Source organism: Battus philenor, unplaced genomic scaffold (assembly GCF_028537555.1).
Source record: "Battus philenor isolate CCGP_79_NKW_IND1 unplaced genomic scaffold, ilBatPhil1.0.hap1 SCAF_22, whole genome shotgun sequence".
In the NCBI taxonomy this organism is placed as follows: Eukaryota; Metazoa; Arthropoda; class Insecta; order Lepidoptera; family Papilionidae; genus Battus; species Battus philenor.
Window position 1 is genome coordinate 11,686,563 of NW_027181685.1, and position 6,000 is coordinate 11,692,562.

At 28.2% G+C, this 6,000-nt stretch overlaps 1 protein-coding gene across 1 annotated transcript in view; it reads right to left on the minus strand.

Moving 5' to 3' along the window:
• The window catches only part of LOC137923725 (protein Fe65 homolog), a 61,596-nt gene extending 56,646 nt beyond the window's left edge, over positions 1-4,950 (minus strand). Inside the window, exon 1 of the mRNA XM_068766980.1 lies at positions 4,820-4,950. The gene's annotated coding sequence lies outside the window, so the exon portion shown is untranslated. The remainder of the gene's footprint in view (positions 1-4,819) is intronic.
• Between the last annotated feature and the right edge of the window lie 1,050 nt (positions 4,951-6,000).

Below are 6,000 nucleotides of genomic sequence, written 5' to 3' on the forward strand. Positions count from 1 at the left end.
CAAGGGAAGGAAGGAGATGGGAGAATTATTTAGTGTATTTTCGGTACACATAACTATGCTGTATTAAAAATTGTATAAACATCGGACTTCCTCTCTAAGCATAACAAGTTGACTAAGTGAGGAACGTCGGATAAGGCTTTAATCTAATCGCTGCAGTAATTCGTTAGACTAATAGAGTCCTAAAATGGTCTCTCGTGGAATAGCTCTTTTTTAATTTAGTTAAACATATTTAAATTGTAAAATATAAAACGTTTTTTTTTAATACAATTTTAAATTTCGATTACAGTACCCGGCGAAAAATATTGCACGTCGACCTCTGGAAAGAGACAATCGGCTAATTTCGGCTTCGTAGAACGTTATCTCTGTCGAACGAAATACAACGACTGACAAAATGTCACATAGGTAGCGTGGGACCGAGATAGTGCTCTACGAAGCCGAAATTAGCCGATCGTCTCTTTCCAAAGGTCGATGTACAATATTAATCGCCGGGAACTGTAAATTGATTATTGTAGAGCAGACACAAAATACTACATGACCACAGATTGTCATATCACAATTAAAAGATATAACTACTTAATATAACTCGAAGTTGCAACCCTAAACACAATGTATGAAAAGGTCAACTTGGTATTGCCAGTTAAAAGAAAATAAAAAAAAATTCATTCACCATCACCGATATTAATCCGCGCGTGTTATCGTTATACATTTTTAATTTTAATTTATAACTAGCATAAGCTCCGTGTTAATAATTTAAGCGTAAGTGTTAAAAACCAGTCTGAGTGCTTTTTAATTGCGCGGCAAAGTTATTCGAAATACAAATCGAGTGGTCGTCGAAAAGCTCTTTAACGAACTATTTTCGAACGCATATTTAAATTTAAAAAAAATTCCGTGGCTGTTCATTTCAAGCTAATACAGGGTGATTGGTTGGGAAAGTTTTAAAGTGGTGAGTGTACAGTTGCAGTCTGTTAATATATGTAAAATGTATACACCCTTTTGTTTCAAAAATAAAGTAAGAAAAAAGGTTTTTAAACTAAGAAACTATAGGGGGACCGGAAAGTAATGTCTATTTCTTAAGTTTTTTACACGACTACATTTTTAACAAGTTTTCATTTCTAATCAACAATATATTCAACTTCATTAATCAACAATCTTTTGCCATCTAGCGTACAAGTTCAATACCGGAGCGATAAAAATCAATCAGTTTTTCTGTAAAATATGTCGACAGAAACGACATTACTTTCTGGTCCCCCTTAGACATATTATTTTTTTTTTCTAACTCTCCCTCCAGATTCTATACTAGAAGTTATATTCCGATATCAAAAATATTTTTTTCAGAGTGATAACTTTTTTCTTTGAAGCTTTTACATCTTTTACCATTCACCTGTATAATATTAAGATACATATTGTTTTGTATTCTAATATTAACCAGTAAAAATTTTAAATCATGTTTTTTGGGGAGAAATTATGATAAATGAAAAAAAAACATTGATCAAATATGCTAATGAAAAACTATTCTTGGAAATGTTATTAAGGCTTGAACGAGCTAATGTTCATTCGTTCGAATAAACTGGAAGGCTTTATTAATGCCACCAATGACCCAGTGCGATTGTTGGGCGCCATTTTTTGGCATCATATCAAATCCAAGCTTTACTCGGGACACGGTATATTGATCCGGAGATACTGACTTTTAGCCATTTTTTGTGATTCTGGAGTCATCAGTTGACTATCCTAACATGACATGCTTAGCCTTTACATTTAGAGTGAAAGTAAAGGCAGAACTTTTATAGTCTTAAAAGAAGAATATTCTGTTTTAAAAATAGAACACACTTCCACAATTATATGTCAAACAATATTACTAATACAGATTTGAATATTTATATTTCGAATCGAAGAACATTTTTCTTTATCGCGGCAAAATATAACTTTTTTATTTTTTTTTATTATTCTATGAGGCTGGTTAATTTTCTTGAATTATTAATTATAATTATTTAATGCTTCGAGATTGAAAATAATATCTTTTATTTAAATATTTTGTAATGTTTTATCTGTGAAGTTAAATATAGATAATTAAAATATTTATATGAAATAAATACAATCTATAGATCACTTACTGTCTGGAATGTAAGTGACAAAAATATTAAATATAATAAATATATTTTCGCGGGTAAGACTAATAAATCACTAAGTCAAATGTTAGTCCATTATGAAAAGGAGTGAGTATACTGGCATCCACGTCAAACGTTTTAAGGGTCAATTCACTGCACGCAATATTCGTATTGGGGTCCGGGGTCAGGGGGTCTAAGCTGTTCGCGGGTCGGGGGCACGTGTACGATCAATCATAAACAGCCCATTTAGTACACAATAAGTTTATTTAAGCGGTAATATTTTACTGTTTTCCCCAAAGTGTGATTTCGACGTAAAATATTGCGATAAACAATCTATGACCTCATTGAAAAACTTTTTTTACGTTAGGATTTGTTTACGTTTATTTTATAAATAGCTTTCATTTGTAACAATTTGGTTCTATTTAATCATAATCAACGACAGTTAACTTTTTTAATTAATTACCACTACAGATTAGTGTGTTACATTTTAGATTTGATACCTTTATTATTAATATATTATATATGTCCATGCTATCTATGTACAAAGTTTTCAAATAATTCTAATACGCTATATGATCAATTACAGATGTAAAAGCTGTACAGGAGTGAATGTGTAACTGTTTTTATGTCAATTAATATATGGTACATCATGTTCGAAAATCAATGTTTTCAGAATTAATAAAAACGTAAAAATAATAAATTATGAAAAAGCATTTTCTGAATCTGATTACTAAATATTAAAGTTAATTACTGTATATTTTCTGTCCCTGCAGACTATAATGTCGGAAGTTATTATTACCCATTCGTATTACAAAAAAGTAACTTATTTCTAACTGATCACTTTATACAAGTGATTGGAAATAGGTGTTAAAACTTTAAGTTTTTTACTGACAAATGAACTACCATTTCAAAGATTTTACGCCTGCAATAAAGTTATTAAAACGATGTCCCACAAAAATAAATGTGACATAATGTCCAATTAATATAAAAATTAATTTAAAAGTATTAATAGCCGTATTACTCAATATATTACTTAATATTAGATAATATTAATAAAATATGTAGCACACATAGGTAATATATTAAAATATACAGATAAAATAATTTAATTTAATTTGAATACGTTATTATGCAAAAGGAAGTTTATAAAACTAAATGTCATTTATAACAAATATATATATTAAACTATAAATGTAAATATTAATTATTTCGAATTAAAATCTAAAACAAGCAAAAATAAATAATTATAAGAACAAAACGAATGAATTTAATCTGTGAAACGAAAACAAAAAACCAACATGGCGACATGCTCTAAAAATATAGACAATCTTTACGGCTTTCACCTGTGACCGATGGCATCGGATTTATATTAAAATTTATCATGAGTCACCGTACAAGGTTGCTTCGAACATTTAATAAAGAGTTATTGGAATAAATATATTAACATCTAAAAACAAAGATGGCTGACTAATTTTTAAGGTTGTTGTATTTTACTTTTTATACGTACTCAATACTAATTCTTTTGACTAGATTAAACAATATGTCTTTAATTATATGTTTATTAATAATTAAGATTAATTTAACACTTTATTTATTTAAACTCGATACAAAAGACTCACATACAACATTTAAAAAAATTAATACAATAATTAAAAGAAATTATTATGAAATATGTTTCTTATTACGTATACATTCCTGTTCATAATACCCATATATAGTTTTAATGCGTTTTTTCGTCCATATATATTTTTATAATTAATATCCTAACATGTAGTAAAGATATTAATTTCGCAATTTAATAAAAGTATGGCTGACTAATCATTTATTAGATAATTTATAATTCTATGCGGGTTCATGATGACCACTTAATTAAATTAAATTACTTATTTAAATATTATTTGCAATATAGTTATTTTAATGTTTTGCCTTTACGCAACTATTTATAACCTATAAATGTATATAATGCATATGCAAGGGTAATATATTTCACCGCTAAATTTTATCTAGATTTTTTTTATTTCCTGTTCGGTAGTTTGGTATTATTAAAAAGAATTATTTTAATATTATATTAAGTTTAGTTATTTCGTTGTTTGCATTATTAACAGTAAAAAATAGTTATGTCGTATATTTTCAAACGGTTGCTCGTTACATAACTGGCAGCAAATTGAACTGAAATCGACTATGTCTGCAATACGAAGGTAATCCGTGTAATCTCGGCAGTACAAGGATTAACCCTAATTAAATGTGTACAACTCCTAAAATTAACGAAAAAAATTCTGCGTAACTAAATACTCATACGTATTCATAAAGTTGTGCAATGAACTAAGAATTTTTTGTTTCTAATTTTAACCTAATTAACTCGCGAATTTTAAATATATAAAAACCTAATTGAAGGTTATAAACGTTTTTTATGAATGGTTGCTTATTTCGTTTATGGTTTGTTTTAATGTAATTATTAACTAAACTATGTCCATTCTTAAGAAATAAGCTAAATAGTTTTTAAACAAATACTTTTTCTTATAAAACATTTAGATGTTTTATATTTTTATCGTTACATACATACTTTAAATTACACATAATTTATAATTTGTATAAATATAAATAAATACAGCTATATTATTTACTCGAAGTTTAAAATTAACTAACATATGATAATATGTGATAGTATCGTTAAATGAATGTTACCAGATATTAATTTAAAATTTAAACGGTACCTTAACACTAAAATTTGTATTAAAATGTCAACAAACACTGAAATATAATGTCACAATTATAAATGCACTTGTTCAGACATAAGCACTGATTTTTTTTAATAAAAAACACCGGTTAAGACAACACGAGCAACCTTTAGCGCGGTCAGTTGCAGACTGGCACGTCAGACGGGGGGGAAGCTGAAATGGATTGGGGCGACCCCATCGAGGGTCGTGGAGTCAACAATATACAACGATTTTTATAGAAAAGTGCATTCAATTTCATGCCGACTCTGTTTTAATGATTTTTCTAATTTGTACTCCACATTAAAATACAAATGCGCAATAGTATATTCTAACTTAGAATAAAAGTATAGAACAGTGGTGGCCAAGCTCCTTGATAGTTCGAGCCATTGTTCTAAATTTGAAATTTTTTTGCGATTTGTAATTTAATACACATTTAAAATATGTGACCGAATATTTTTTTCCAAAAATTATATGTATAAAAATTATAACACAAAAATACAAATTATGTGTATTAAAATTAGATATAATGGCACACGTATATGACAGCACTCCTAATAATACTTAACATGCCGGTTCGATATTATCGGTGTTTGTATTTCGCTTTATGGTGGAATAATAATTATTATTATTCATACCAGTAATTTTCTTCGATTTACCAGGAGCTGCCATAGGTTATATAAATTTAAATATTGAAATAATTCGAAAATCGGGGACAAAAATAATCATTCAAAGAGCCACATGTGGCTCGCGAGCCGCAGTTTGACTACCCCTGGTATAGACCTTAATATATATTTACTTTACATAGATTAATTAACTGTAATCTGTTTAATAATGTATAAAAAAGTATTGTGAATGTTGGGGAATGTAATTAGTGGACTGTATATTTTTAATGGCTGGTCAAAAGTAAAAGCTTGTTTGAGGTGCGAAAACAATTTATTGAAGGGGAAGTGACAGCTTTACATTGGGAAGAGACAACATGTAAAACAGTTGTAACAACTTAGAAATAATTATCATGTTTTTAATCTTAATGTTGGCTAAATTCCCAACAGTGAAAAACAAGCAGGTTATGGTTGGGTTCTATAAACTTATGATAATATAATGATACTTATAACTTAGACATATAATGTATAACTCATAATGAGTTCTCATTAAATTATGTAATAATAAATTATTAATAT